Raw genomic sequence first — 22,914 nt, 5'->3', positions numbered from 1 at the left:
TGGCAGGAGCAGGGGACACCTGTAAGGGCAGAATGTGTCAGAGTCACAGAAGACGGGCGCTGAAGCAAGCCTGGAGAGGCCGGGGAGGCACCGTGAAAGAGTAGATTTCTAAGCCAATCCTTCCTCCGCTAGTAGGAATTAGGGAAGACAGCGGAGCACATGCGTAGACCCAGAGATTTGGGACAACTGTGCCATATGACTAGACAGGAAGTGTCAGGGAAAAGAAGTAAGAAGACGCAGGAATGATGAGCAGTGCGTAGACACCATGTCTTCACAGAGGTCTTGTTCAAGTTTCCATTCTCGTGGGGGGTGGTTAGTCCCTTCTATTATAGACACCAATAGGAGGTGCTTGGCATGGTCAGGTCAGATGGCATTGCTGAAATGCCACCGTAGCAACAGCCTGGAGAATGGATGGTGTGGGCTGGAGGTGGGGTGGGGGTGGGTAGGCAGGAGCCGTGATGCTAAGTCTCGAGGCTGGGAGACAAGACGGGCTGTAGCTGCCTTCGTTCGGGAGGGAGAACCACCTGAGCCGAGGCGGTGGTGATGGGCAGGAGACAGACGAGGTTCAGAAGCAGGCATGTCTTACCCTGTTTGTCGAGGAGAAAAGTGGTTTTCAGAGAAAGCAGGAAACGTACTTGTGGTCCCTAAATTAAATTAGGTCATTTTAGTCTTGTTCCTGAGGTTTCGGGAAAGTTTCCTGAGGAGGTGGAGAAAAGGGACCCAAGAGGCACAAAGAACAGAATTAAAAGGAAAACTGAATACAGTCTTTTCAGCACGAGCCTGGGTTCGTGAGTAATAATAAAACGGGGCAGGCCCAGCCCCGTCAGCCAAGCCCGTGTTTGGCTGTTCTAATCAGTGACTCAGCCTTCTTAATTCTCTAAGTGTGACTATTGGTTTCCTGTTATCAGCGTTCTATTTTAATAAAGAGTCGCAACATGGCATGTGCAGCTTCATGTAAATGTGTTTTCCTGCCTACACAGACCCTCCTCCCCCCATGGCCTCTACATGGTCCTGCACTGTAACATCTCAATGAGAGTCCCTGGGCCCCAGAAATGTGGGTTTTTTTTTGTGGGTTTGGTTTTTTTTTTTTTTTTTTTGGTCAGGCTTTCTTCCCTCTTAGAGAGTTAGATATTTGGAAATAAGCTCTAGGAGCAGCAAGTTGGTTGTCAAGAGGGGAACTTCACCATTGGCTTTGCTGCTCACTCCTCTTTAATCTCAGCGTATTCGCACTTCTAATGGGCATTATGGGATGTCTCTGGACACAGAGGGGCCCAAATACTGAATAGCTATAATGGTCCTGGATATAAATAATTAGCTGGAAAAAATTCTTGAGTTTAAAAAATATATGATTTTCCTTAAATGCTGAAATCTATTCAAAATGCATGGAAAAGAACTCACATTTAATGCACACCTTTTACAGGCCAGATGCATTGCCTGTATCATGCTCAAAATAATTTCAAAACAGCAGCCTAAGGCAGATAATATCACTCCCATTTTGAACAGGGGAGGTTGAATTCAAGAGATTTTTAGTGATGTGCCCAGGATCCTGTGGTTGTAAAGCAGGACTGTCTGACTCCATAGCAAATGCTCTTCCCGTGACATTGGACTCATTCCAGACCAAGGCCATTGGCACACGGCAGGGTGTTAGTTTATGGGTTTAGCTGCAGTGGAGAAACTTAGTCTGGACACAAGGAAGAACTTCCTGACCCTTACATGGTGGAATGGACAAATTATAGATGGCTTTTACTTACTGCTTTGATTGTGCTGATAGGGGCTTGCCCGAGCCTTGCCGAATGGTTTATGCCGTCATGTTGTGGTGCCAGAAGAGCTCTATCATTACAATAATTACTAATTATGTGCCAGGCATTGTCGTGTCATTTGCAAAAATGATTGCTTTCTATGCGCACAAACTCTATGAAACAAGTGTTATGGTGTCTGTTTACACAACACGGAGCGTAAATCTCCGAGACACTACCGGACTCGCTGAGCACTACACCCTGTGAAGAGAACCCTGTTTGCCCGGAGAACTGGGGTCCCTTGTAACATCAGGAAGGTCTGCTTGTACACTTTCCTCCCTCGGGGACAGGAGGGTGGATGGAATGGCCCCTCTGTGTCCACCCGCCTTTGTTTTCTAAGAGCAAGATGGTGGCTGTTTGTGGACAGTGTCCAAATAATAAAAGAATGTTTGAAGATTGGGTGCTGACCCACTTACCAGGAAGAACCTGGGTAAGATACCGGTGCTGCTAGGGAGGGTTCAAGGAGGCAACTGCTTCTGACTTTCCTGCATCCAAGGATGACACCTGCGGCCTTCTCATCGGGAGGCTTCCTGTCCTTCTGCTGGTAGACGGGCCTCCGTGTCTGTCAGTGCTGGCCCAAAGGAGGTGATCAATGGAAGCCTCCCTCTCAACCCCTTAGAGCCAGTCCTATGAAGGCCAACTTCATGTGATAGCTCTTCTCGGTCCCCACAGCCTCTGCCCTGGTTTAGCCTCACCCCTATCCTCCCTGTTCCTCTGTCCCCAACATCTCTCCCCTGGAATCCATCTTCCACTTCACTGCCAGATGTACCTTCTAATTTTTTTAAATATATTTTTTTAGTTTCTTATTCAACAAATACATACTCATTCTCAAAAAGCTGAAAGATTACCAAAAAACGATCACAGAGAAAACCAGTGTCAGATTCAGGATTATTTTCTTCCAGTTTTTCCAATGTGAACATCTGTACTGAAGCTGGAAATAAATATGGTTGTTACGAGGGGGAGAGGCTCCCTGGAGCCCAGAGAGACACAGCAGCAGAGGAAGGACCAAGCTGTCCTCCCGCCTCCCCCGCCCAGAGGGAATCGGGCCTGCAACATTGAAGTTCAGTATTTCCCTGCATGTCCAGCCAGAGTCCCTGAGGCCAGTGGGGAACCTTCCAGGGAAAGACTTATTTGGTCAAAGTATTTTCTTGAACTCATCTACGCAAGAAAAGTGTATTTCCCATTGACAGAAGGCTTGGCCACGCGGTTTGCTTTGACCAATGACATGGAGGTGGAAGTGGGATGCACCAGCTCTGTGAACGTTCTAACGTTTCCCTCTCTCTCCTCTCCCTCTGTCACGAGTATGTTTGTGCTGGATAGGGCTGCTCCTTAGTCCCGGAATGAAGGGCGTGGAGCAAGGATGCACCCTACTTGCAGCTTGAGATGAACACGATTGTGAGCAAGAAATAAACCTTAGTTGTAATCTGCCGAGATATTTTTTGCGGGGGGGAGGGATGTCATCTGTTCCTGTAGCACAAGCCTGAGCTGACTGCCACACTTCCATGGAGTCATGGAGACCCTGGGCAGAGCTCAAAGCTGAAGGTCAGGAGAATCCTACTGGAACGTTTGAATCATGCAGCTCAAGGACATGTGTTCGGGGATCTAAGAGCGGAAGATGCTAAGAGGAAGCATGTTCTTGTTCCAGCGGACGTTACTCGAAGGGAGAAGCCAAGAACATGAACATGTGATCTGCTGTTTTCCTAGAGCTTCTTGTGAGGTCATAGCATCATGTCCCTGGATTCCCGCTCCTACTCCCCCGCCCCACCCCCGCCAGGTTCTAGAAGGCAGACGGCCTCTATCGGCAACGTCTTAAAGATCAGGACACTGAAGTTTGGGATGTTAGCAACTCACATGCTCACACAGCCCATACACAGTAGGGCTGTATCTCAGGCATAGCCCTGAGCTGGAAATCGCTCGCTCCGGCCTCTGCCCACTCTAACTCCTAAGGGTGGGTTCCTGGCCAGGGTACCTGCAGGGCTGGTCCTCCGAGGGGAGCTCCTGGCCTGGACGGCGTGGAGGGGCAGGTGACAGAGGCAAGATCCACCAGAGCAAGTCACTCTCCTAGCAGACCCAGGAAGCACTGGTCTTCCCTTGCACTCAGAGGTTTGGTGGGATTGTCACAGTCGCGAATGTCTGGATCTAAAATTAGAGGCCAAGTAAGAATGTACAGAAATGTAACGTATATACACTCCTATTCTCAAGATTTTTTTCTGACTGAAAAGTAAAGCAAACCCTGGTAACTATAATGAGTTGGGGTACCAATGGAAGGAATCCACTGGAACTAGCTGATGCCAGAAGGGGGATTACTGGGGAGAGACCGGGGTCGTTCCCAGAACTGGGAGGCAGGAACACGCTGGGGCCTCAAGACCACTAGAACCCGGAGCCTGAAATAGAGCAGGCCTCTCCCACCGCTGCTGGCTCTGCTCCTCTTTAGAAAACGCTGCTTTCTTCTCTCTTCCAGCCTCATCCAGCTGCCACACCTCATGCTCCAGCCACCTGGAGGGAGACAGCTGAGTTTCATTTCCAGGAACCTGGGGAAAGGCTTTGATTTGGGCGCCTCGTATTCAAATGTCCACATCCAAGCCACCAGGGGGGCCTGGGGGTGCCGTCATGTGGCACACACCCGGCAGCGTCTCTCGTGTCATTGGGTCGATGGGGCGGGAGGTTCTTAAAGAGAAGGGTGGGGGCAGGGCAACAACTCCTTCAAGGCCAACAGGCGTGTGCCCTGGAGGAAATGTGGGCAAAACACAAAGCGATACAAGCAAAAGTGGAGAAGACAAAGGACCCCGCCTCCCAGAGGCCACCCACTGGAAAATTCCAGTCTGGATGTTTTATTATTTTTCCCAAATGTATGGTGCGCTACGAGACTGAAACCATATCACATACGCCAAGTTCAAGCACGGTTAACTGGAACCAGTTCCAGGCCTTAGATGGAAGATGGTGTGAAGAGGGTTTGGTTTCCCTGCCACACCCTGAAAACCAAACCCGAAGCACCACACAGACTTCAGGACACTGGTGGTCACGTGGAAAGTTGCAACTGCATGTACTGAAGGAGGGAATGTCTTTGCCACGCCAGACTTAGGGTGGGGCACCCCCTAGTTAAGTCCCTGCTGCCTCTTGAATGAAACCCAAACTCTCTGACTCAGTGAGGGTGGCCGCTGTCGACTGGCCCTTGACCTTTTGTCCCGCTTTCCACTGCAACGCTCCACAGATTCACCTGATGGAGTCTGTTCAGTGATTCGTTTGTTTTCCGACCCCGCTGTTACACGTTGCCTAAGATAAGCACAGGAGACTGAGGCAGGAGTGGGAGCTTCTTTTCACCTCTGGGACTTCACAGACTGTCAGGGCCAGGAACGAGCAGCCAGGACATACCCCCAGGGCGGTAAATGCCACATTGAAGGGAAGCCTGCCAGCACACCAAACCTGGATGACCCGGTGGAGTGTGTATAGGGCAGAAGCGGGGAGGGCCCATTGTCACTTGATTTGGTTCACAGAGTTCTAGTACATTTCAGGCTATTTCTGTCCCAACTTTCCCAGCACGTCACCCCACCTCCAGCTTTGTGCTACCTCCCTGTGCCTCTCTTCTCCTCTTCACCAGCCCCTTCTGTAGCTTCCTCCAGTCCCCAGGAGAGGAGATGTCACGGAAGGGGTTAGTGCCTCTGCCTCATGGCTGTCCCAGCCCCACCAGTGTTGCCGCGGGGTGGCCGGTCATCCATCCCGTTTTCCATGCCCACCATCAGTGCTCAATTTAACGAGTGAGGCCTGCCTGCCATGCTCTGGGCCCTTGTGCGTCAAAATTGACATTTCACCGTTCCCCTTGTTGACTTGTCTTCTGAGTGGGTAATTGCCAAAAGGATCTCTTTTCTTTTGAGTCCACTGCTTATCTGACAATGGAGCCACAATGGGGAAGCGGCCTTGCTGGGGAGATTAATTACAGGGAATACTTTAATGCCTCTGCTGACAAGTCTGCCCCCTGGTCGTTCTCCCTGCAGAGAGAAAAGAGGCTCCTCCTGCTCCTCAGGTGAACGGGGGACTGGTGGTCAGACTGGAGCCAGGCAGGTCCCTGGACGCCCGCATCCCCTGTGTGTCCCTCCCTGTGTGTGTGTATGCAGCTATGTTTACATCCATGCTAGTGGGCCTGAGGCGTGTCTGCAGCCTGAAGGGGACCACGCATCACCCGTGTTTTAGGAAGACAGGAATTCATCCACGCACACGGCATTCACCAACGGCACGGTATCCTGGAACTCTGTGCCAGGTTCAGCTGGGGCTGGGGATTTAAAAAGGAATAAGTTGCGATTTCCACCCTCAAACAATACATGCGCTCGGGAGCAGGGTTTCTCAGCCTCCACGTGACCGACGTCGGGGGCCAGCAATGCCGTGGTGGTGGGGCAGGGCCATCCGGGACGTGGGCAGACACGCAGCAGCATTCCTGGCCTCTGCCCTCCAGACCAGTGGTCTCCAGCCCTTTTCACCTCTTACTGAGAGTCTGTAGCACACTGAAAAATATATTTTTTGCCAATCTGACAAAAGAAAACAGGTATAATTTTGATTCATTCACACTGACTGGCTATTGCTGTGTTGGCTGTTGTCATTTTTTTTTTACTTGACCCTCTGAGGGAAAAGAGGTCAGTGCCCCTGCCTGAACAGTCAGGTGCTGCATGTTTTAAACGGTCTGTGGCACACTGACCTTGCTGCTCCAGATGGAAGTAAAAACACCCACCCCTGTGATGACCAAAACTGTCCTCCCCAAACTGCCAAAGGTCGAGGATGGGAGCAGAGAGGAGAGGGTAGGCGCTCTATCTGGTGAGGGGGGTCAGCGAGGGTGTGGGTTTGGCAGGAAAGGAGGTATTCGGTCATGGGACCTTTTTAACCAGCTGGCAAGCCAAGCTCAGAGTGCGAGCCCCTCCTTGTAAGACCGTGCTGGGCGGCTCAGTGCCCGGAGCCTGGGTACCGACACAAAGTGGGATTTGCCACCCCAGAATATGCCTATTGGGAGATCAATAATTTTAGCCTGGTTATTTTAAAGAGACAATGGACAGGAAAGAAGTTCCGAAAACTGAGTAAAAGGTACCCTTTCTAAGAGGACATTTACAATTTGTAAGGGAACTCTCTCCAGGGAACCAAAGTCTTGCCACCCTCAAAACTATGCCTTTTGGGGCATTGATTTTAAGCTGGTTACTAAGAAACAAAAGACTCAGAAAGAACTTCACCCTTTCCCGCCTAAAAGGTTCAGATGGAGAGGCCTACTGCGGGAGGGGAATCTCAGCATCCCCCTTGGCATTAGGTAGGCAGGAGGCAGGCAGGGGCCTGGGAGCTCGGTGCCCACCCCACACCCCTCTGTCTCTGGGTCACCTGGAAGGAATGTGTCTGCCCCCTGAGCTCTGTTCTTCCTCAGCTACCTGTAAATTACCGATTTCCTTCAAAATCTCAGGCTCCTGCTGCCTTTTTGCTTTGTCCGTAATGGCGTGTAAACTTCAACTGCCCGGTGTGTTTGGGCTGGTGAGAAGAAAAACAGATTGTTGGCCCCCACACCTCCTTTGATGAGGGTGTTTCCCTCACTGCACCGGGCCTCTGCCCTCACTCTCCAAGGTGTTGGTCAGTGTGTCGCAGCAGCACAAGGGGGTCCAGGGCTGGGGTCCGAGGCATCCCCTGAGGCCAGCAGGTACTTGAGGATGGTAGGGGATGAGGGAGGGTGTATTAGTTCCCTGTGGCTGCTGTAACAAAGTACCACAGACTCAGTGGCTTAAATGAACAAATTTATCTTCCTATTGTTCTGGAGGCAGAAACTCTAAAATCACTGTGTTGATAGGGCTGCATCCTTCCTGGAGGCTCCAGAGGAGCATTCGTCTCCTTCCCTTTTCTAGCTCCTAAGGCTGCCTGCCTTCATTGGCTCAGGGCCACGTCACTCGAGCCTTTATTTGCCTAGTCAAATCACCTTCGCTGACTCTGACCTTCCTGCCTCCCTCCTGTAAGGACCTTGTAACTACATGGGACCCACCTGGCTAATCTAGGATAATCTCCCCATCTCTAGAAGCTTAGTCACATGTGCAAAGTCCCTTTTATCATGTAAAGTCACAGGTTCCGAGGATTAGAATGTAAACATCTTGGGGGAGCCTGACTCAGCCCACCAGGGAGGGCCTCCTCTGGAAAGCCCTGGGCAGAGGTGGGGCCAGGCGGCCTGGCCTGGGGGGCGTCCTCGCAGTTTTAGAGCTCATCTTCACTCAAGGACGCAGCATTTCCCACATCTGCTGTCTATCTGGGCCTCAAGGCTCTGGGACTAGGTCTCAGGAACCAGGCTTCCCTGACCCCACCCACTTGGCTGGGGGTCATGCCCAGGCCATAGGATGAACCCTCTGAGAACGCTAATTTGGAACCTAGAGATTGGCTACTCTCGTTCTTGACCCCTACCTGGCCCTTGCAGTTCCCCACTTATTCATTTATTCGCATATTTATTCAATGACTATTTAGTAGGTGTACCAGTCTGTGGCACTGTTCTAGTGGCTGGGGACACATCAGTGAACAGGTGAATAATAAATGTCTGTGCTGGGAGTGCACCCATGGGCGATAGGCCACACTTAAAGTGCTTTATTGCTCATCAACTCCTCTCACATGGGGCCACTGGTCTTCCCCTGTGCACACCCAGCCCGTCTGTCCATCTGTCCTATTCAGATCCAGCACAAGGCTCCTTCTAGCCCACAGACAGAGCCCTGCCAGGCTCACTCCCCGTGGTTGAAATGCCCCCACATTGAGGATGATATAGAGTCTGCATTCCTGGGCATGCATTCAAGGTCAACCACAACTCGATCTCTGCCTCCTTCTGGGCAGTCTCCTCAGTCCTGGCCCCTTCCTCTGTGTTCTGGGGCACCTCTTCTGTGTCTCTGTTACCAGGTCCCTCTTCCTGCAGACCAAGATCCCCAACCACTGATCTATAAAGAGGACTCTAGCCCTGATACCGGCGTCTTTGCTTACTTTTGGCATCTTAGGAGCTGGAAGAGGGAAGGAGACGTCTTCCGAGGTGCCCTACAGCCCTCGCAAGAGCCACTCAGGTTGTGTCTGAAGTAACAAGACCAGTCTGCCTGGGTCTGAGCGAGGGCCGGTTAGAGGCATGTTTGTATGCCTTCTGCAAACTCTGAGTGAAGGGGTGGATTTCTCTCCCTGGCTGCAGCTAAGCCGCCACAGGGTGCCCAGAATTTGCCCCGTCATGCTCATTAAGTGGCCACGTTCAGGTTCTGTTTGGGTTTGAATGCAGCTGTCATTTACAGACCTCTCCCGGGCTCCCTGATAGACGTCACATGCCTCGTGGGGCCAGTGGTGAGGACCACCTTCAGGTCAGATGTTGTTGCCACCGGTAGGAGGTGGGGGATGGAGCTCGGGAGAGACGCTCCTTCCCCCAGGCTGCGCTCTTCCCGAGAGGCCTGTCGGCAAGCACGCATGGGACCTGGGGAGAGCACAGCCAGGAGGCAGCCCTCCCCCTGCCCCCCACCCCTCCACACCCAGAAGGCTGGACCAGGAGCCACCAGGAATGTGCTCTCTGGGTGGGAAGGATTTGGGTCTCCTCTTTTCTGTAGCCGAGAAAAAATGCCTCTGTTTTCTCACCCTGGTGAACACGGTTTTCATTTCTTTGAAAATGCTTCTGGAGCAATAGCCATTTGAGAAGACTTATGGCTAGAATGAAACCTCGGGAAGGTGAAATTGGAAAATGCAGGGGGAGAATGCAGGTCTCCGCAGTGGAGCAGGCCCACTGCCTGGGATGCAGGGGCTGAGTGGGCGCAGATGGGGGATGGCGTGGGGGGCGACCCCCACTCCAACCCCCATGCTCGGTGCAGGGTCCTTGTCCCCTCTGGGCTCCTGGGTCACCTACCCCGCCACACACACACATGAAGAAGTTTCCATACCTTCCTACCCCCGTCCCCAGGCTATCGTTTTGAGGGGTAACAGAAGACGACAGCTGCACCAAGAGAGCAACAGTCCTGAAAAGGATACACTGGATAATCCCGAGCAGAAAAATGGCCGTGGGCCTTCAGGAGAAGGGAAGAGGCGTGGAGCTTCTGGAAAGAGGGTGGGCATGTGCCTTGCTGTGCCTCAGTTGACTCATCCATAAAATGGGAAACTGAAAACAGCACCAATTCACCAAGTTATTATGAGGCTGTTTAGAAGATGTAACCTGTTAGAACAATGCCTGGCATAGAGCAACTGTTAAAAAAAACTGTTAGCTGTTGTCACGAGTGAATTAAAACACGGAAGTAAGGTTGGCAAGAGTTAAGAACCCTTAAGCCCTGAATGGTTGGTCGTTGGCATCTGGTCACAATCTGACTATTTGAAGAATATCGACTATGTGTCTTAAATGCTGGGGGTGGGGTGGAGTGTCACAGGCGGATGTTTGAAATAAGAGATCCATTATACACCCTAGGAAGATATAGTGTTATATTTCTTTAAAGTACCCTGAACTGACATAAAATGCCAAATCATGGCATTTAGTAAAAGGATGTCCTTTAAATAGAGCCAGGGAAAACTTTGCTGGCTTTTAACCCATCCTCTCCCTTGTTTTCCATTTCCCAGCTGAAGAAATAGCCTCAGAGATGCCAAGCGATTGTGCCGCACAAGGCCAGCAGAGAGTCAAGGCCCTGGGCATCTTCCCTCGGGGAGCTCAAGGCATTTGGAAAGCGGGTAACCATTTCCCCCCTAATTACGACTATCAGGGAAACGGACTTGTAACACCAACCACGCCATCACCGAACCTGTTCTCCAGATGTCTCCTGCCCCTGGGCTTTCAGTGACATGCACTCAGGTATCGAGCGAGAGAAGACAACAAAGCATCTTCGCCTCTTCGATGAAGGCCTATCCTGCTCCAGCCCTGAACTTGGTCCCGAACCACCAGCAGGCAGATTCTGTGGGTGGGCATTCAAGTGGTCAAGTTGGAGAAAGAAGGACCAGGGGGGTGGGAAGGTGATTCCGAGTGGCCCCAGGGAGGGGGCCCACGTCTGGGGTGGATTTCAGGGAGGCATCCTGGGCCTGAGCCCCTCCTCACAGGCAGCACCTCGGATTCTGCACCCCCCGTCCCCCCACCCCCACACCAAGCCCCATGGCCTTCAGGGCCCTGGCACCAGTGCGAGCAGAAGGCCACCCACCTGAGCCCCAGTGCCATGTTCCTAGCTGACCACTGGAGGAACTGGGGGCTTCCCAGGACAGCCCTGCGTCTCCCACAAGGCTGCCTTGCTTTCCCATTTCCCCTCAGGCAGCGCGAGGCACATTGGCAGCATCTGGTACCAGCCCCTTTCCACCACCTGGCCTTGATGCTGACCTTCCTGGCTGTTTACTGTTTGAGTTTCTCCATCACTCCTTCAGTCTTTGTGTTCAGAAGTGATGTTCCACACTAAGGCCTCTGTTCCAGGCCCCGGAAGAGGAAGCTCCTGCACAGTTTCCAGGGAACATTGGGTGATAAATGCATAGTAATTGTAGGAATTATTAATTTTTTTTACTATTTCCCATGAAATCCAATTCCACAGTCCTGCCTGGTAGGGAGGAGGGTCTCAACCCCCTGACACCCCCCTGCACCCACCCCAGACACGTGCCCCCTAGAATTTCTGTCACGGAAAATATGGAAATATGGTGGTCTTTTCCAAACACCAGAAAGTGGGTCATCAATTTACTCATGAGAGGCAGATGTGTGCTGATAGGACCAAGGGCTTTATAGGAAAAAAAACCAACAACTAAACTCAGGTGTCTGACATCTTGGAGTTAAGAGATGAATGCCTACTAGGGTGGGGAGGAGAAATACTTTGCCTTCTATCCCTCCAGTTTTCTGGCCGAACTGTTAATCAAATTGGCGTGACACAGGTTAATAGGAGAAAACGATCACCTTGATTACAGGGGTACCTGAGGGGATTCCATAAGAATTTGGGGCTCAAGACACTGGGGCAGCTGAGACTCACATGCTGTTCTGGACTAGGGGGGGGAGAGGCAGGGGCCTGGCACTGGAACGTGAAAGTGGGCAGTTCACAGGCGGGTAAGACAGCAAACCTGCGGGAGATCCGTTCTCGCCAGCCACCCAGAACAAGGCGACGCCAAGGAGAGCCCGACAGACTCTGCTCGGTTCCTCCCCGTCTGCCGCACTTAGCTCACATTCAGCTGAGATGAAAGCTCTCTGGAGGCACGTTTTTCTATCTGAATGCCATTAGGCTGCCGTGACTGCTGTGACTCAGTGGGCTGGGTGTCGTCCTGCAAACCAAAAGGTCGCCAGTTCAGATTCCTAGTCAGGGCACGTGCCTGGGTTTCGGGCCACATCCTGGGTTGGGGGCATGCAGCAAGCAGCCAATCAATATTTTTCTCACACATTGATGTTTCTCTCCCTTTCTCTCTCCCTCCCTCCCCATCTCTCTCTCTCCCTCCCTCCCCATCTCTCTAAAAATAAATAAATAAACTCTTAAAAATAAATGAATAAATTCCATTAGGCAGGTAAGTGGGAGGGTCAAAGGTTCTCTCTTGGTCTTTTACTTTTAATAATAACCAGCTTAACATAATCAATACCCCCGAAAGGCATGTTTTGGTGTGGCAAAATTTGCTTCCCCTTAATATCTAAATTAAATTACTCAAACAAAAATAAATGTTAAATATTTATATACACATATATCTATAACTGAAATATTACTAAATATTTAACACGCATATATCTATATTAAAATATTAACAAGATAATAAAGTCCAGGCCACAAGTCACCAAAATATCAATAATATTTATTAAGCCTGAAAATGGCGAAAAATGAATTGTGCGGTTAGTGTTCATTTAGCACCCCGAGCAAAGCATAGGGAGTGTATAGAATGGAGTCATTTAAGCAAGCTGCTGGAGTTATTACCGTTGTGAAGGCTGCGGCGTGAGGAAAGGCTATTCTCATTCTACTCAGCATGGGCACTTGAACTTTGAACTTTCCATCCACATCAACACCTGGATACCCGTCAGACTCCGATAACTGTCTGCTTCCCCCTAAAGGACTCCTGACGCAGACTGAGTTTCTGAGTTTCCCTCGCTGTGCTCCTGTGCAAAGTCAAAGATCACTGAATAAATCCTTATCACGCATTTCTAGCAAGGCCTCTAGACTCTTTGTGAGTTCGTCTGACAACCCCCTGTGGCCTGGAAGCAGTTCCAAAAGCGTCTTCCTCCCAGGCCTGGAAGAGGGGTTTGTGAATGCGTTTTTGTAGTAATTAGCATGCTTTGCAAATTATTTTTGGCTCTCTGCCCTCTGGTGAGATTGCATTCCTACCTTCTGTAGGTGTCCACGTGACTGGCTTCGGCCGAGGGTGTGGACGAAAGTGGCAACGTTACACCTGGGTGGGAGCTTTTCACCCGAGTGAGCAAACCCTCAAGTTTCCTCCTGCTGCCAGTCACGGGTCCTGAATCAGACGGAGGCCGCTCTGCCCGCCTCCCGCAGAGTGGAGACAGGGTGAAGCAGAGTTCACAGCCAGCCCCTGACGGGGCTGAGTCTGAGCCACTCTTGCACACAGACCAGGAGAGTGTCACTGCGGGCGCAGGGCACCTACGAAGTGTGGACACCGTGCGCACCAGAGGCCAGATGCCAAGGGCACAGAGTGAGCCAAAACCCCGCCCACCGCACCCCCTACCCCCCCAGAAATGGCCACCCCAGCTGTGGCTGGGACCTACGGTGAGGCTGAGAATGGAGTCAGAGAGACAGTCGTTACAAAAAGAAAGTTAGCTCTGTGCCCACTTGCAATAAAAATATACGTGTCCAGCATGTTTGTACAGCTGTCTTCCTGGAAAGGCTGGTTGATTGGCAGCCCTGTCTCTGATGTGGGCGCCTGTGGGTGAGATGGTGGAGGGGCAGCAACACCTCACCCTGGCTTCCACAGGGAAGTCATCAGATTCTGACTGTTCTCCACCTCTAGGGAAACTGAGGCAATGCAGTTTTCAGGCACTGGTTTTCTGGCCTTTTGCTAACCTTCATTCCAGCCCCATCGGGCTATTGCCCACTCCTGGTGTCACCTGGGCCTGGATCCCCTTGATCCTCGGTGGCTCCCTCACCCCGTGTTCTCAGCATCACCTGCACATGCGACCCAGGTAGAAGGCGTGCCAGGCGGTGCTGTCGCCGTTCTGCAGCAGAAGCCATCTGTCCCTGAGACGTGCATGCACTCCCACCTAAGGTGTCGTAGCGCATGGAAGCCAGTCATTGGAATTGCCACTGGCAGGGAGCCCGCTGTGTTCTCGTCTCTTTTGCAATATGCCATCTGCAGGAGAGAAGTTGATTTCTAAACAGGCTTTGTATGTACGGTGCCATTATTAGGCCCCACAAATGCTTTTCTTCCGCCCAAGAGTCGTCAGAGCTGGGGCCTCCGCTGCTGGGAAGCAGGGGCCGTGACTGCGGGGTCTTGTGATACATGGGGCAGAAGGCCGGCTAAACTGCTCTGGAAACTTCTCGCCTCCTCCGCCTCAGGGAGGGCATGACCCGCAGGGACCGTCCTCTCCAAAAGGCACTAATGGGGCTTTCCAGGCAGGGGGAGAGCTGGGGACGGTGTTCTGCTCTTGGACAAAGACGGAGGTAACATGAAACATGTATATTGGAACGGGCACTTGTGGCCAGGACAGTACCAGGACCAGGCCCCCGGGGGGCTTGGCTGTGCACAGCCACACACAGGACATTCATACGATGCAGCTGCTCACTGAGGTGAGGGACAGAATTCTAAGGCGACCCCTGTGGAAGAAAAAGGGGCTCTGTAACAACTCTGACACGTCCAGTGACCGAAAGCAACTTCACAGGGTGACCTGGTCAGAAATTCCTCACCAGGCAGGTCACTGAGTTGTCACGCCCCAGGCTTATAGCTTCTTTAGTAAAAGGCTCATCTTTGTGTAATACTAAGCAAGTCCTGTCCATTGTTCCTGTGCATCTAGGTTAACACACCTTTGAAATTCCAGAGTGATCCTCTTGTTCAGACCCCCAGAGGTGTAACTACCCTCAAGCAAGCGCACACTCTAGGTAACTACCCTGTAATCCAACAGACATTTCCCTGCCTTGCTTCCTCCCACCTTGAGGTCATCTTCCTTACGTCCCCTCCTTAACCCCAAACACCTCAAAGAAACTGCAGACTTGCCCTTCTCCGGCACATTAGCGTCCTGTTTCCCAGCCATGCCAGCAGCTTACCTCAAATACACGCTTATAAACAGGATGTTTCTTACGCCACCCCCTGCGATGTGGGTTTTATGTCCACTTGGCTAAGCCACCAGACCCCATTATTGAATTGAACCTAGGCTAGGCATTGCTGTCCAGGTATTTTGTAGATGTGGTGAGCATCTCCAGTTCACTGACTTTAAGTCAAAGACGTTACTTACGCTAGGGTAGGTGGACCTCAAGCGATCACACTGCTCTCTTGCCCTCAGAGGGCCCTTCCAGAACAAAACTTCAGAGAGTTCCAGGTTCTGTTTGGACAGCCTAACTTCTGAACCCTCTCTCTGAGGTCACCCTGCCCAGGCTCTTCCTGCCTCCTGCTGTCCCCTCCCTCTTCTTATCTCCTGTTTGTTTTTTTCTTAAGGACATTGTGGATCTTGCGACTCTGACTGCTAAATGCTTAGACATCTCCAGCACCCATCTGATAGCAGATATTTTGGGGAATGCAACTGGGTTTCTGACCAGTCGTCTCGTGTCTCTTTAATGAAGCCAGAAAAGCTCCAATAAGCAGAGACAGTGATTGAATCTTTACGGGTGCTTTATTCAGATGGCTGGTGACCTGAGAAGATGATGGGTTTGAATCCTAACTGACCGTCTTAAGTTCCATTTTCAACTGACTCTTTTTATAAGGGGAAGAAAAGTGTAGGTAAGGGGATTGGAATTCAAGGAAAAAGTTAATCAGATAAAAGCTTCAGCATTCTGTCATCTGTGTCTTGGGCTGTGGTCTTTATCTGTGCCCTGGGCTGCCCTGGAGCACAATGGCTCAGATACCATCGTGATGCCTTGCAGTCCTCTTGAGGCACAAAGGTAGAACTGCTTATGGTCCCCTGGCGTCAGGGTTGGTCATACCTCCAGTTCCTGAAACAACAGCTTTTTACATGCATTGATCACTAAGCTCCTTAGCTATTACCTGAAACTAAGTTTTCCAACATTTGAGTCCCGCATCGACAAGACATCTCAATTCCTTTTGGAATGAAAGGGTGTACAGAAACTAATGATGACTGGCCCCTGAGAAAGGCCCTGGAGCCGTGCAAAGGCTGAGCTGGACATCAGAAGTCCGAGCCTGCCATGTGCTGGGGGAAAACTGGCCAGGTCTTTTCATAGCTCTGGGCCCTGTGTACAAAAGGCGCCTAAAACTTCTTCCCAGCAGGTTGATTGGAGGACTGCAGACATGGTGAAGTGCCAGGGGGTCTGGAATGGGATTTCTAAATCACGGGGTAGTTTTCCCTTTCACGTTCACTTAGCAGTTTTCAGTGAGCCTTCTCCCTCTGGAAAACCTCAGCGAATCAAGGCAAAAGCTACGTTAATGAAATCATGATCATGCGTGACACTCCCCCCCTTCCCAGCCAACGTCATGTTGAGGGCATACCGACTCTGAGCTGTGCCTGATGGATGAAAAAGCAGCCTGGGTCCCTGCCCCACCTAGTGGATTCCTTTCTGACTTCAAACAGAGAGACTAAATGAGCAATTAGCACCGGACACCTCCGCACTCGTGAGGATGGCTTTCAATTAGCAGGCAGCTGCTGACTCCCATTAGTTAATGTCACCTCCCTGCATTTCTTCTGAGGGATAATTACAGTACGTACCAATGCATATTTTTAAATGTTCCCCTCCCTTCCTTTTTTACATGAAAAAAATGCCATTCTCTTTCTACAGAAATTCAGCTGCAACCTTGTAGCCCCTGTAAAGGGGGAAAAAAAAAACAAAGACAAAAACCTGGACAATTGCCCCTAACAAGTGGCCACATGAACCCTCCAGGCTGCCGTCTGCTATCCTGTGTGTGTGGAACCAGTTTCAGCAGCTTTGTGTGTGTGTGTGTGTGTGTGTCTGTGTGTGTGTGTGAGCACAGGGCTTGGGAGGGGAAAGGGGCGGTGCACAGATTTCCAGGAATAATAGCTACAAGTTGTTTAGAATAAAGAGTGCTCCCCAAATATTCTTCTGGACCCCTCTTCTTGGGGTAATTGTAAGTTATAAGGGGATTTCCATGAAAAAGGCAGCTTGGGTTTAGGAAAACTGTTTACTTTTCGATTCCAAACTTTATTTTGGAATATTCTAGATTCACAGAAAAGCCGCAAAGATGCTCTGGTGCGCTCCCTGGTATTCTTCGCCCAGCTTCCCCTGGGGTCTGTGTGACGAAGGCATGCATAAGGACAGTGCCGTGGCCGCCCGCTCAGACGTGAGCATCGGTCCGGCCCCCGAGCTAACAGACTTCATTCGGGCATTCGGGGACTGCAGTTAGATGACGGACTTTCAATGAGAAAGACGAGCACTTAGCTTCCAGCTCCCCACATGCTGCCGACATGGCCTTAGATACGTTTTTTTCCCCTTACCAAGGACATGCTCATCGATTTTAGAGAGACGGGAAGGGAGGGTGAGAGAGGCAGAGAAGCATTGATTGGTTGCCTCTCGTACGCACCCTGATTAGAGAGCAAACCCATAACCTAGGTATAGGCCCTGACTGGGAGTCCAACGGCGATCTTTCGGTTCCCAGGATGACGCTCCAACCAACTGAGCCACGCTGACCAGGGCCTCGGATAAGTTTCTTAAACCCCATACCCCTCAGCTGCTTTGTCTACACAATGGGATGGTAGCGATCCTGAGGAAGGACCTGCAGGCATTCATCACGGAGCTGGTACACAGGGACACACAGCGAGTTTTAGCTGTTACTCTGACCATGTGGAAGCTGAGCAATGAGCTAGCCAAAGCCACTGTTTGATGGCATCAAGAGAGTTCAGAGCATTATCTCCCTGCACACGTGTTTGCAAAAGAGTTCCGATCCTTTCCCACCTTTGTTGAAACATGAGACCTATAGAGTAGCTGCACAATGACATGGCACTCGTCCAGCCCGGCCATTACACTGGGCACAGGTACAGTTTTGGTGAAGAGAACAGAGCCCACGTGGAATGTCGGGGGAAAGCAGCTCTGGTCAGCCTTCTCACGGAGTAAAAGGCAGTCTGCCCGTTGGTGCCTCAGTTTCCCCATCTTAAGCAAGCACAGCCGTTGCAGCTGCTAATGCAGTGGCCACCACAGGGCAAACATTCCATTTCTGAGTTCTCTAGCTGGCTAGCCCACCCTAAACTTTGCTTATTGCAAAAGAACAGATGAGCGCCCAGCCATCATCTATTAAGAGGTGTAAAGAAAGTACCCCGGCAACCTAAGTTAGTAGCTGAGATCCTGGCAGGGGTTTGGTTTCAGGTAATAGAGTTGGTGTCTATCCTATGTAGAAATAGATGATGAAGGCATTGGAGGGTGATTAGCATCTGCCTGTAAAAATTAAATTAATGTCCCAACATGAAGACCATTGGGTAAATAAAGCGCCTGAGGAATGGGATGTAAAGTATTCGGTGTCAGTGCCATGGTAGTAACAGCTGATGTGTTGTAAATGTAGCTAAACTCTGTGTTCTCAAAAAATGCGCACCTAGCGTGGACAGCAAGTCAGAAGATCGTCCATGTACTGTGGTTCCGTGAACAATCCATGGGCTCAGACATAAAGAAATAGCTTAATTAAAGAAGACAGCAAATGCATGGAGCTATTTCTTGTTACCTTATGTACTTATGGGGTGGTACTGAAGAGGTGAACAAAAACCTAATGGGAGTGGTGAAGAACCTCTATTTCATAAATTATTTCATAACAACACCCTAATTACAAGAAGCGAAACAACAGATGAAGAACTTAAGATAGATTGTTTCATGCAAAGCAGAGCCAGAACCTGGCGTGCACAACTGTGGAAATACATGAGCACGTGGCCGGATTCCAGAGGAGCTGCGGAAGTGCAAGCATGCCCCTGGAAGAGAAAAATAAAGGAATTATGCAAAAGTTAAGCAAACACACTTTCCTTGTAAGTGTCCAAACACATCTTTCAAGCTTAGAAAAACAGACACACATGTTGTTCAAATTGCCCAATGCTTTGGAACCCGTATACAAGGCCCCCCAGGAGCAGCTTCTGCTGTCTGTAAATATTTTCTCAGCCTCCTCCTTCCCTTCTGTGCCCCTCAAGTCTCTGAAATAAAATGAGTACAGTCAACCCAACCGTTTTGAAAGGACGAAGAGAAGCAACGGAGGGATCTCTGCAAAGAGAGCAAGAGAGAGCTATCCTTCTTTTCATTTTCTGGCAGCTTGTTAGAGTCTGGGAGCCCGTGTTACTGAAACCCGAGGGCGACAAGCATTAAGGTGAGTCTACTGCCGAGCCTGGGTCGCTAATGAGCGCGTTGATCAGAAGGAAACGCAGGAAAGCACAGTCCAGTGACACCTGAATGAATATAAATTTCACCCTGACGGAAGATCCTGCACAACCGGCCTGTTTCCTGCGGACAGTGTTCGCAAGGAGAGAGAAAAGCAATTTCCGTCTTCTCTCTTGATTCTCTTCACGCTGTTGGCAGTTTTGAAGGAGGAGAAGTGATGACTATTTTACCTCTAAAAGCAATGGGAACTTGTCAAAGGTTCCTTCCCTGGAAGTGACAATCGAGAATGAGTCTACTCAGGTCTGATTTTGAATCTGAAATCAGTCCATTTGCCTGGAGGAGGGACATTTATACAAACCATTAGTGTTGTCCAGAAATTGAACAGGCTGCCTCAGCAGGCAGTGAGCACCCCGTCATCAGAAGAGGGCAACTAGGAGCAGGTTCGATCGGCAAGATGTTTCTGAGGGGCTCAGGCATGGAAAAAGAGAGGCGAAGGGCTTGATTCTGATTCCAACGTGGAACAATAAGGAACCAGACAGATGGTGTTTTGGATTCTGGTTTCACTACTTACGTGTCATTGGCCAACTTCCTGCCCTAATCTGTACGCGCCTCAGTCTCTTCATTTAATCAAATGGAAATTAGGACATTACCTCACTCATTGATTTGTTGCGAGCGTTTCAGTTAGAGAACGCACGGGGTGCAGTACTCATCACAGTGGCCAGCGTAATATGATCTTAATAAATCATGGTTTTCGTTCTTCAGTGACTTCTCTTGAAATTCAACCACCATTCGTTGACCCCTTCTTAGGAGCTTAGCATTTTCATCCACATGCTGACTCACACTTCCTGCACGGGCTGAATGGTGTCCCCCTGAACCTGCTCTGTTGGGTCCTAAGATCCAGGATCTCAGAATGTGATGGCTGATAGGGCCTATAAAGAGGTAATTAAGGTAGAATGAGGTCACATGGGTGAGACCTAACCCAATCTGGCTGGTGTCCATAAGAAGAGGAGGTGAAGACACTGACACCCACAGAGGGACGACCACGTGAGGACACAGGGAGAGAACGGCCGTCTACCAGCCAAGGAGGGAGGCCTCAGGAGGAACCGACCCTGCAGACTTCTGGGTCTCAGACTTCCAACCTCCAGACTTGTGAGAAAGTCAGTTCCTGTTGTCTCGGCCACCCAGTGCGCGATCCTTTGTTACGGCAGCCCTGGTAAACGAATACACTCCTCAGCCACCTTGGCAGGTATGGGTGAGTATCCTTTATTTTCCAGAAGAAGACACTGAGGTTCTGAGAGGACCAATGACATCTTCAAGGCCACAGAGCTTCCTCAAGGAACTGCTGTTTACAGAGTATCACACTAAAGTACCTAGTACAGTATATGTCACGTAGTAGAAGTTCAATAAAAGCAAGAGCCTGCCTGGTGACAGAACTGGGACCCAAACCCAGCCTTTAGGACTCCTCCCCTTTCCACCACTGCCCCTCCTCCATCCTGCTCCGAGGGGCTGTGTCTTGCCCATCGGCTTCCCCTGTATGTTGAGGCTATGGACTCTTTCTCTCTCTCTCCTTTCCTCTGCCTCCAGAATTCGGCACATTCACACATTCTGATTTCTGCAGCTTCTTCAGAAGTATTTTTGACACAAACTGTAGTCCCGGGTTTTGCCTTTTCAGGAAGCATCGGCACCATCCTGGCAGACGTTTTGATCACTGCCATAAAGCCATCCCCTCTGTGTGCCTGGCCCTGACAGGCCTCACTGTGCTGTGAAATCTAACACTATTTTTATGCCCTTTAATCTAGCTTTGAACAGCCTCCTTGTTTAGAACTCCAGGCCCTGGGTTTGCAGAAAGCACGTTTTCAAGAGCAGTGAGGACGGGCCTAGCCTGTCTTAATCAAAGGCATAGGGAGCTCCAGGCTGGGCCCCCAGCTTTTCTAGTGTTTCCTCCACCGCGTCCCAGTATCAGGGCCTCTGTGGGGACTCCCTGGCCGCCTGACAGGACCGCCAGCTGGCTCCTTCCATCTCAGTCACTGCCAAGCTCTCCAAAGCAGGATGCAGTGAAACTGTTTCTAAAGAGCCGGCGTTGCTCAACCGAGTCACTGTTATTGGAAGGTCATTATGAAAATGACATTTCAGCACAGACTTCAGGGAACGGGTCAGGCACTTCCTTGAGAATGTTCCCCAGAGAGCCCGTCGGCTTCTCCCCAGGTTCCTTGAGGGCTTGGCATGTTTGCTGGTGCTCGGGCCCCCTTTAATGTAAGGAGCGCTCGTGGAGGGCTCACAAGAAACATGCTATTGTCTCCACGTCAGAGTCTTTCTCATGGTCGGTACAGTGCATTCCTTTGTCTGATTAGGAGTTCAAGGTGGGGACGCAGGCTCACTTCTCCTGCCGCCTGCAGATCCAGACCGAGAGAAGTGGCACCACGAGAACCATGGCTGAATGGGAGATGGCTCGGTTTCATTCAGAGACTGGCATGCAGACAATTCATGTCCTTTACCACTGGGCTCTGCGAGACGGAAGGGAAGGCTTGGGTGCCCTGTGAGTGCCCCGACTTCCCCCAATTTCCTAACCTGGGATATGCTTTGGCCGGGCCCCGGGACGGGCCCTGAGACCAGAACTCCACCAGCAGAGTGGATGGAGGTCAAACAAGACAACGTGGGACAAGCCCTGCCCCAGTGGCTTCCTTCATGCGGGAAGAGGGTGAATGGGGCCGGGAGTGCTGGGTGGGCCTGATGGGCTGAGGTCATGGCCTGTGGCCTAAGCACTCCTTTCTGTGACTTGGCAGCATGCTGGGAAAATCCCCTTTCCTAGTGAGGGGACGCGTCCCAGAGAATGGAGACGGGCTGGAATCCCTTGCCCACGTTGCAGCCTCTGTGATCATCCAGGCTGAGACACAAGAGTGAGGGGACTTGCACAAGCCATATGGTCCCTCATGGGCAGAGGAGTGGGTTGAACACGAGGGTCCTGGCCCCTCTGTCCCTTCCATCCTGGAAGCCCGCAGATGTGGGGATACTGGGGTCCAGCCACTGTGACCCCAGAAGCTTGTCCTGCAGGGAGGAAGGAGCTGTAGTCTCCCTCATTGCCTCTCTCTCCCTAGACTTGAACATTAAAATGTGTCCTTGGGGCTGCGGGGGTCTCTGAGGGCCATGGGGAAGCCCGCCCTCCTCAGCCACGGGGCTGATGATAAATTTGCTTTCTTGCTATGAGACATCCAAGCATTGGATTTCCCTTCTCTCCACTATTGCTACCTTATAGCCCAGAGGAGGAGCCAAGAAATGCAGTGGAATGTCACCTCGTAGCCGACGGAATAGGACTCAGCAGCTGGGGGAGTTGAGACATGGGGGGTGGGGCTTGGCTTAAAAAGGGAACCAGGCATTACATGCCAGGGCTGCCTGTGGGCACCACACTTAGAGCAGGGCTGTAACTCGAGATCCCAACACGTGGAGGCCAAGTTCTCCATCCACAAAGGGGCAAGGCCAGAACAGGACTGTGCACGACCACTTACATTTCCCAGGGGCCCTGTCTACTGCTCGGTTGACCAATGAACCCCAGTCTCTGGCCAGTATGCTTAGAAACCGTTCCTTCTGCCCACAGCGGGGGTGTAGGCAGCGCTTTGAAGAAGTGGCAAGTGAGCTGGTTCTCAAAGGAGGAAGTTCAAGTTCACTGGTGCAGAGGAAAGTTCCTTCAGAGCAGAGGGGGTTGCACAGACAAAGCGTCCTGGCAAATTTGGGACAAAATTTAAATGGCTGTGTGTGGCTGTCGTCCA

General features: G+C 51.0%; 1 long non-coding RNA gene across 9 annotated transcripts; it reads right to left on the bottom strand.

The window, feature by feature from the left end:
- Positions 1 to 266: 266 nt before the first annotated feature.
- On the bottom strand, positions 267 to 13,448 carry LOC112315559 (uncharacterized). Of its 9 annotated transcripts, none has more exons than XR_008427555.1 (7): positions 13,055 to 13,448; positions 12,650 to 12,828; positions 11,817 to 12,014; positions 11,098 to 11,206; positions 10,535 to 10,684; positions 3,766 to 9,906; positions 267 to 587 (listed from the first exon to the last, which is right to left on the bottom strand). It is a non-coding gene; the product is annotated as an uncharacterized lncRNA (long non-coding RNA). The 9 variants fall into 9 exon arrangements; XR_006652907.2 differs by lacking the exon at positions 13,055 to 13,448 and having other exon boundaries at positions 3,766 to 3,935; positions 4,056 to 9,906; positions 12,650 to 12,966; XR_006652908.2 differs by lacking the exon at positions 13,055 to 13,448 and having other exon boundaries at positions 3,766 to 3,935; positions 4,206 to 9,906; positions 12,650 to 12,966.
- Positions 13,449 to 22,914: the final 9,466 nt, after the last annotated feature.

This window comes from Desmodus rotundus, chromosome 8 (assembly GCF_022682495.2).
Source record: "Desmodus rotundus isolate HL8 chromosome 8, HLdesRot8A.1, whole genome shotgun sequence".
NCBI lineage: Eukaryota > Metazoa > Chordata > Mammalia > Chiroptera > Phyllostomidae > Desmodus > Desmodus rotundus.
Note: the sequence above shows the minus strand (reverse complement) of the source record. Positions and strands in the feature narration are given on the sequence as shown.